We start from the raw sequence: 9841 nt of genomic DNA, 5'->3' as shown, positions 1-9841 counted from the left end.
TAAGGCGACGGACGCCGAGTGAAATGGCCATGCACAACCCATACAATAGTGCTTCATATTCTGCTTCATTGTTGGAGGAATCAAAGTGGATCTGGAGCACATATCTGAGCTTATCTCCTCGGGGAGAAATCAAAACTACCCCAGCACCAGAACCATTTAACATCTTAGAGCCATCAAAGAACATGGTCCAATGCTCCGAGTGAACTTGAGTCGGCTGCTGCTGTTCAATCCACTCGGCAAGGAAATCTGCTATAGCCTGGGACTTAATGGCTTTCTTTGCCTCAAATTTGATATCAAGGGAAGGAGTTCAATCGCCCATTTAGCCACTCGACCAGTTGCATCTCTGTTGTGCAGAATCTCTGACAATGGTGCGTCGCTGACGACTGTAATGTCATGATCAGAGAAATAATGGGCAACCTTCTTCATGGTCATGTAGATCCCATATACGAGCTTCTGATAATGAGGATATCTTTGCTTCGATGGGGTCAAAACTTCAGAGAGATAATATACTGGGCGCTGAACTTTGAAGGTTTTCCCTTCTTCTTCCCGCTCGACCGTAAGTACTGTACTGACGACTTGTCCTGTGGCTGCAATATAAAGCAACAGAGGCTCTTTGCTGATTGGAGCAGCAAGCACCGGCTGGGTGGAGAGCAGAGTTTTTAACTCGGCAAACACTGCATCAGCTTCTGGAGTCCACTCGAACTTGTCTGCCTTCTTCATCAGTCGGTAAAGGGGCAACACCTTTTCACCGAGGCGAGAGATGAATCGACTTAACGCGGCCAAGCATCCAGTAAGCTTCTGGACATCGTGCACACGCACGGGGTGTTTCATTCGGAGTATGGTGCCAACTTTTTCTGGGTTAGCATCGATTCCTCGTTCGGAAACGAGAAAACCGAGTAACTTCCCGCCAGGTACTCCGAATGTGCACTTTGAAGGATTGAGCTTGATATCATACCTCCTGAGATTGGCAAATGTTTCAGCTAAGTCAGTCAACAGGTCGGAACCCTTTCGCGACTTGACCACGATATCATCCATGTATGCTTCCACATTCCGACTGATTTGAGTGAGTAAACACTTCTGAATCATTCTCATGAACGTGGCTCCGGCATTCTTGAGGCCGAATGGCATGGTGATATAGCAGAAGCACCCGAATGGGGTGATGAAAGCTGTTTTGATTTCGTCGGGCCCATACAGACGGATCTGATGATACCTGGAATAAGCGTCTAGAAAAGACAATCTCTCGCACCCTACGGTTGAGTCGACAATTTGGTCGATGCGAGGGAGAGGAAAATGATCTTTCGGGCAGGCCCGACTGATATTTTTGAAATCAATGCACATACGAAGGGAATTGTCCTTTTTGGGAACCATAACGACATCGGCGAGCCACTCGGAGTGGTATATCTCTCGGATGAACTCTGGTGCAAGGAGTCGAGCCACCTCTTCGCCAATGGCCTTTTTCTTCTGAACGGCGGACCGTCGAAGATGTTCTTTAACAGGTTTTGCCTTTGAATCGACTCTAAGGCGATGCTCAGCCAGTCCCCTGGGAACACCTGGCATGTTAGCTGGCTTCCATGCGAAGATGTCCCAGTTCTCACGGAGGAACTGGATGAGCGCTTCTTCCTATTTAGAGTCGAGTGTAGTGGAAATATGGGTCGGAGCTGCATTGGGATCAGTCGGGTGGATGTGAACTGGCTTCGTCTCACCGGATGACTGAAATGCTGACTCTGTGGCAGGCTTCTTGGCCCACAGTAAATCACTCGGATCTGCATTCTTCTTGTATTCCTCGAGCTCTATCACTGTTATCTGGTCATCCGCAATCTTTGAGCCTTTCTGGAAACACTCTTCTGCTTTCTTCCGGTTACCAGTGACGGTGATCACGCCTTTGGGGCCAGACATCTTTAACTTGAGGTACACATAACATGGTCGAGCCATGAAGCGGGCGTAGGCTGGTCTTCCCAAGATAGCGTGGTAGGCGCTCTGGAAATCCAGGACTTCAAATGTCAGCTTCTCTTTGCGGAAATGCTTCGAGTCGCCAAACACCACATCTAGAGCTATTTGGCCGAGTGACTCAGCCTTCTTTCCTGGGATGACTCCGTGTAAACTCATATTGCTGGAGCTGAGCCTGGACATCGGAATGCCCATTCCCTTGAGCGTCTCTGCATACAATATGTTCAACCCGCTGCCGCCATCCATCAATACCTTCATCAGTCGAGTGCCTTCGACGACTGGGTCGACCACCAGTGCTTGCCTCCCAGGGGTGGCAATATGAGTAGGATGGTCCGACTGGTCGAAAGTAATGGGAGTTTGCGACCATCTCAAATAGTTTGGTGTCACCGGTGCGACCATATTGACTTCTCGGTTGATCACTTTCAGTCGACTTTTGCTCTCTACATCAGCAAACATCATCAGAGTGGAGTTGACATGAGGGTACTCTCCATCACTGTCCTGCTTGTCCTCAGCCTTGTCCGACTCCTTCTCTTTGTCCTTCGGCTGTTTCCCTTGGAACTGCTGGATTAAGAGCCGACACTGGCGAGTGGTATGCTTTGGGTAGATGAAGTTACCCTCTTCGTCTTTCTTCGTGTGGATATGACACGGCAGGTCCATCACATCATTACCCTCCTTGTCTTTTACCTTCTTGGGGTTCCAAGATCCTTTGGGCTTCCCTTTAAATTTGCCCTGTGTCACGGCTAGAGCCTCTCCAGGAGTTGCTGGCTCGGCCTTCCATTTTTGCTTCCGACTGGAGTTTCCTTTATCCGACTGACTCGGCTTGTACTTGCCGCTCCGGAGTCGGTCCTGTTCTTCGCCGTTGGCGTACTTGGTGGCTATTTCCATCATCCGACTCAGGGTCATGTCTCCAGTTCGACCAAACTTCAGGCTCAACTCTCTGTTCTTGACGCCCTCTTTGAAGGCGCAAACCGCTTGATGGTCCGACACATTCTCTATAGTGTGATGCAAAGTGATCCACCTCTGGATGTAATCCCTCAGTGTTTCACTCGACTTTTGTACACAAACTTGTAGCTTAGTCAGTCCAGCAGGTCGCTTGCAAGTTCCCTCAAATGTCCTGACGAACACTCGAGAAAGATCTTCCCAGGTGTAAATGCTGCTGGGAGCTAACTGATTCAACCATGCCCTGGCTAAACCCCCTAGCATAAGTGGCAAATGTTTCATGGCCACCTCATCATTACCGCCACCAATCTGAACAGCCACTCGGTAGTCTTCGAGCAAAGTTTCAGGCTTAGACTCTCCGGTGAACTTATTCACCCCAGTCGCCAACCTGAAGTTGGGGGGTATCACTGCGGTTCAGATCGCTCTGCTAAAACATTCTGGACCTGAAACATGGACTCGGCTGCTTGTGGGCACATCTCTGTCATGACCACCTCTATGAGCTCTGTTTCGGTCGACCAAACCTTGCACGATGATGGATCTCGCGTCAAAGCCTGGCTCTCTGGGGTCGACTGGAGCTCTCCGCCCAACACTGAGCTGGCGTCTGTCATCTTGCTGCCGGTGGGCGTTTGACCCACTTCTCGGAGGAGGAGTGGGCACTCGACGCCTGTCATCACGATCAAATCGATCATCATAGTGGTCCCGCCGGCCTTCACATCCCATGCGCCTCGGAGGCGACCTTGGACTGTGAGCCGACTGAACAGTATTCGCAGCGATAGATCGACTGTGAATCCTGTTACGTGACTGTGACACAGCTGAATTCTGATCTCCTGCTGCCCGGAGCAAATCTCTGATCTGCATCAAGCCTCTTCCAGCCTCTGACTGAGAGGGCTGAATTGACTCCACTATGCGGGCTGTAGCTGCCAAATTCTCAATTGGGGTTCGATATACCTGAGGAGGTTGCGGAAAGAGCTGACGTCGATTGGAGTTAGTCGCTCGTTGACGCGCACGCTCATCGAGTGCTCGCTGAAGGTTCTCAAGTCCAGTGCGTTCAGCCAGGTTGGCTAAACGCGCCTCTTCCAGGGCACGAGCCTCAGGAGTTTCTCCTGCAATGGGAGTATGCAGGGCATCCATGTTCCGGCGGCGAAGTTCTTCCCTTTGCTGGGAAGTGAGCGGCTCGGGTTGGTACTCTTCATGGGCTTGAGCAGGGTTGTCCTCGTCGTCCATCCCGTCGCCACGGGGGAAACCGGGAGGACTATAGGGCCCATTCACCATCAGGACCTCCGCCGCCCGATCACTGCTATCGCACTCGGATGCAGTCTCTACGGAGCTAGTCGACAGGTCGAACATGCCGTAGAGAGATTCGTCGGGCTCAATCGCCGCGACTTGGGTGGTGGCCGGTTGGCGAGCCACTGCGTTTCTCACCCATCGCTGGAGCCTCGACCGACCGGAGCGCTTGCGCTGGCGGGAGACAAGGAGGGAGGACGGCGCAGGAGTCGACCGGTATGGGGTCGACGGCTGCCGCAGCAAGACACCGCGGACACACGCCCGAAAGTGCGTCGCCCCGCAAACGGGGAGCGCGTCGATGTCGAGTGGTGCCTCTTGGAGCCAAGCGGAGTCGTCCACGACGAAAGTGAGCGCACCGAGACGGATCTCGTGGCCCTCGACCAGAGCTCCGCCAGAAACCATGATGAAGGCGATCGGACAAATTGCGACTTCTCCAAAAAAAGTCGCTAAGACACCTGCCCCACGGTGGGCGCCAACTGTCGTGGTTCTAAGTCTGACAGTAGAATGGGGGGTAAGTATGGAAAGGCAAGGTCCTAGCTATGGAGTAGTTGTACACACGGGTGTTTAGCGAGTTCAGGCCCTTCTCTGAGGAAGTAACAGCCCTACGTCTTGGAGCCCGGAGGCGGTCGACTGATCTCTGTGTATATGAGTTACAGGGGTGCGAACCCTTCTACCAGTGGAGGGGGTGGCTTATATAGAGGACGCCAGGACCCCAGCCAGCCCACGTAGAGGAGGGTTAAAGTACATTAAGGCTGGGCATTACTGGTAACGCCCTACATAAAGTGTCATCATGACCATTAAGACTATTCAATTACAGACCGTTTGGATGCAGAGTAGATCCTGAACTTCTGATGGTCGAGTGCATCTTCATGGTTGAGTGTCTTCTAGCCAGTCGAGTGGAGTCTCCCTTGGTCGAGTGGAACTTCTCTTGGTTGACTGGAAGGTAGCTTCATATGATGATGTCCTTGGGCATGGTATCCTAGATAGGTCCATGACCCTACCCTAGGTACATAACCTCATCATTAGCCCCCGAATGGATCGAAGTTCGAGTGAGGAAGGAGTTGACGATTTTCTCCGACTTGTTTACTGTACTTTGATTATGTCGTATCTTGGATCGGCGATTCTTCTTTCGGCGTTGGCGTCGACTTTTACTTCAATCGCCTTGATCCATTCTTATCTTTTGTCGAGTGAACTTTTGAACTTTGGTGAACTTCCAAGCGACGGATCGCGGGAAGGATATCGTCTGACAGATTGATCTGCTGTTAGCGGATTTTGCGGGATCTGAAATTTGGGAAGCGCGCGAAGCGGGGCGATCCGTGGCAATCGGGCGGGATAAGGCATGGACGCCTCGATTTCCGTGCCGCCTTTTTCGCCATGTATCGTACGTGTGCGACTGTTTCGGGATGTGACAGATCTGCTCGGACCTACTCGTCAGCCACTCGGAAGCGCCCTTATATAAAGCATCGGGGGTGAGTTTTTGAACAGTACCTCCCCATTCTCCTCTCTTCCCTCTCTGCCTCCGCCCACGGCGCCTCCTCCTACCTCCGCCTTATCCACCTCTCGAGCGCTTCGCCGGCGATAATGGTGAAGGAGAAGACGGCGGCTCTAGAGCGCGCGAAGAAGGCGACGGCGACAGGGCAAGCGAAGGGGAGACCGTCCAGTCGGGGCGGATCTTCGTCGAGGTACCGCCTGCCGAAGGGTTGGGTCCAAGGGGATTGGATCCGCTCGACCATCACTGGGAAGGACCTCGACGACCTGGCCGATGAGGGACTGATCCCCCACGGGTCAGCGAGGCTCCCGGGGTCCGAGTGTCAACCGCAGCCGCAGGAGGGTGAGTGCGTTCTCTTAGCCACTCACGTAGATCGTGGTTTTTCTCTCCCGCCGAGTGTGTTCTTCCGTGGGTTTCTGAATTTCTTTGGGGTGCAACTCCACCATTTCAATCCCAATTCCATCGCCTATCTTGCTGCCTTTGTGTCCATGTGCGAGAACTTCCTGGGTTGTCGACCGCACTGGGGTCTCTTCAAGCACATATTCACCTGTCGGTCGCAGACAGTAAAAAAGGCGAGTCCGGGTGATGAGAGGACCAAGGTTATACAGATGTGCGGGGGTCTTGGGATTCAGTTGAGGAATAAGAGCACTTTCCCGGCCATGACCCTTCCTGAGTCGGTCAGAGGGTGACAGTCGACTTGGTTCTACTGCCAAGACGAGTCGACGCCGGGGCAGTCGACTTGTCTCCCTCCGTTCTCCATGGATCGAGTGGACAAACCGTCTTCTCTGAAGGTGCTTCCTGAGGAGAAAGTCGAGGTAAAAATGTTGGTGGAGCGCGTGGTCCAACTCGTTCGGGACGGAGTGACGGGCATGGATCTTCTGGAAGTCTTCCTTAGGCGGCGTATCCAACCGCTCCAGTACCAAGGCCACCCGATATGGCTGTACTGCGGTACTGAAGACACCACTCGGGTCCATCCAGAGGCAGTCGACGACGCCACGCTGGAGAGGTGGGTGGCCGCCATCACAGGGAACAAGGACAACCCTCGAGGGGCGAGGAGGATCCCGCCACTCGACTGTACCTATACGCCGGACAAGGTATGGCCGCTTATCTCCGAGTGTAATTTTGTTTTATCCATTCTGCTTTGCCGCGAATTGGTCGATTGATCTTTGTTTTGCTTTGTTGCTTGTCTGACAGGCCACCACTGAATTGTACTCGATGCCCAATGGGGCGCAGACGCCGACTGAGGAGGAGGAAGGAAGCGGGGGCGAAAGCCCAGAGGAGTGGGATTCGGATGCTGACGACGATGATGAGGGTGACGACTCTGGTGAGAAGGAAGAAGAGGAGGAGGAGGAGGAAGTTGCACCTCCCCGCTCGGAAAGACGCTCGAAGCTTGTCCATGATCCAGCGACTGAGCGGGGTAAGGGGGTCGCGACCGCTTCCCAGTCGACCAAGCGCCCTCGGACCACTTCTCCGGCGCCGACTGAGAAGGCTCCGAAGCAATCTCGAGTGGCACCGTCGAAGACTGCAAAGGTCTTGCCGAAGATGAAGATGGTGATCCCCACTATCTCAGGGTAATGGTAGTTTTGAGCTTTCCCTGTTTCATGAACTTGTTCTTGGTTGACTCATGGACCAATCGACTGACTTTTGGAACTGCAGCGCTGCTACTGCTGATACTTCGGCCAAGGCTGAAGACCACGAGATGGAGGATGCTGCTACCTCGCAACCTGGTATGATTCTTGTGATGCCGTTTTCAGTCGATTGACTTATTGTCTCTAATTTTGATTCTTTCTGCAGCTTCATCTAACGTTGTTATTGACCTTCCTGACGACGACGACGAAGAACCATCGAGGCAAAGGAGGAGCAAGAAAACGCCTGCTGGCAAGGCGACTCGAGATGTGCCAGCACCCGAGACGTTGGTCGTGGAGGGAGATAATGTCACTCGACCCACCATAACCTTCATGGTGCCGTTGACGAGTGCTCGCCCTTCGTCCTCGAGTGCTGCTCAACCCTCGCTTTTCTCCACCTACCCCGTTCCAGAAGACCAAGCCAGTGCTGCTAGAGAGGCGATACGCCAAGCGGGGGTCATGATGGAGCAAGTGAAGGCAATTCGAGAAGCCAGCCAGGCAGCCTATGATGCTAGTTCGGCACTCCAGAGTAATGTTCAGGTCAGTCGGTCACTGCCTGTTCTTCTTTCTGAAATTCCTAAAGTCTGTCTTACACCCACTGGGTGTGTGTTGATTGAAATTCCGGATTAGTGGGGGCATGCTGAGTGCACCCACTGGGTTAGTCCCCAAGGCTATGGTGGACTGCTGGCAGTCGACCATAGTCTTTATGTTTTTGAGTTTTTCTTTACTCGACAAGGTCGAATAGATTCATAGACCGGTGGGGGCACGCTGAGTGCACCCATTGGGTGTAGTCCCCGAGACTGTGGTCGATTGCTGGCAGTCGACTATAGTCTAAAGAACATTGCCCCGTTTTTTTTGTTGGTCGACTGGTCGGCTCTTGATGAAACTAGTGGGGGCACGCTGAGTGCACCCACTGGGTGTAGTCCCTAAGACTATGGTCGAATGTTTGCATTCGGCCGTAGTCTTAGAAACTCTATGATTTTTCCTTACTCACTCGGAAGTGAATTGTCTTTGACGTCTGTCGATTGGTTCTTCGTAGAAATCCTGTGACCAAGTGGCTCGTTATACTGAGTTGGAGAACAAACACATGTAGCTTGAGCTCGATCTGAAACTGGCCCAAGATAACTTGACGAAGGCGAAGGAGGAAGCTAAAGGTATGCTTGGTGAGGCCTTTGACGACTGCCTTTGCCTCTCACTTGTTTCCGAATCTAATCTCACTGTAACTTTGTAGGCAAAGTGAGGGACGCCCTGAAGAAACAAGAGCTTGACTTGGCTGAGATGCAAAAAACTGCTTTAGAGAAGACCAGGCTAGCGGATGAGAAGCTGGCTTTAGTGACTAAGCTTGTAGAAGAAAACACCAATCTGAAAGCTGCTCTTGATGCTGCCAACCAGGAGGTCACTCGACTGAAAAGCGACAAGACCACCCTGAATGACAAGGCCAGTGAGTTGAAGAGAAAGAAGAATGATCTAGAGGCTTATCTGGGTGGACTCGCCAAGAAGTTGTTCCTCATGCTTGAAGGTAATCCTTTGTATCAAACAAATATTTCACTTGTAACCTCTGATTGTTTGTCTTGACTCGGTGGTTGTGCTTGCAGAATTTTGTCAGAACTTTGAAGAGGAGACTGGTCGACTGGAAGTAAACCTAGACCCCATCAACTCCCCTGTGAAAGATGAAGTCGCCATGAACGTGCTCCGACTTGAATCTCGTGTTGCTGGCATCATCGATTATCTCGCAAGGCTGAAGGTCGCAACTTCCCGCATTGACACAACACTCTGGCCAAGAGAGACACTCCAGAATGACCTCGAGTCTCTGATGACTCGACTGAACGAGGTCCCAAGTCGAGTGCAAGAGTGGAAGAAATCTTCGGCCAGGTGCGGCGCGGATGTTGCTCTATCTCTGGTTCGTGTTCACTGCAAGGATGCACGAGAGGACAAGCTGGTGGCTCTCAGGGTGGCCAACACCAAGAAGCATGATTTCAGATCTTTCATGGAGACCTTCATTGCCGCTGCCACTCGGATTGCAGATGGAATTGATCTGGACGAGTTTGTGGCACCTTCCAGCCCTCCACAGGAGGGGTAAAAAACTTCTGAGCTTGATACTTTAAATATGCCTCGGTATGCCGAGTGAGTTTTGTAACCGACAAACCTTAACAGGCCTAGCGCCTGAGCACTTTCGGTTCCGGTAGGTGTTATCCAAACTTGGGCTCGTCGCTGAATATGTTTGCATTTGGTTTGAGGCGTCTTTTGCAGGTTAAAGCGAAGCGCTTATTGCCATCGACTTGTTCCCCAATTCACTTAAGTGAGCACTGGGCTGCAGCTAAGTCCCCGAGCGAGAGGTTTGACCTATACTCGGTAGGAATTTTAGATGCTTAGGCGAGCACTGGGCTGCAGCTAAGCTCCCCGAGTGGGAGGTCTGCTCTCCACTCGGTAGGATTTCAGGCACTTAGGCGAGCGCTGGGCTGCAGCTAAGCCCCGAGTGGGAGGTCTGCTCTCCACTCGGTAGGATTTCAGACACTTAGGCGAGCACTGGGTTGCAGCTAAGCCCCCGAGTGGGAGG

This window comes from Triticum aestivum, chromosome 7B (genome assembly GCF_018294505.1).
Source record: "Triticum aestivum cultivar Chinese Spring chromosome 7B, IWGSC CS RefSeq v2.1, whole genome shotgun sequence".
Classification (NCBI taxonomy): domain Eukaryota; kingdom Viridiplantae; phylum Streptophyta; class Magnoliopsida; order Poales; family Poaceae; genus Triticum; species Triticum aestivum.
Note: the sequence above shows the minus strand (reverse complement) of the source record.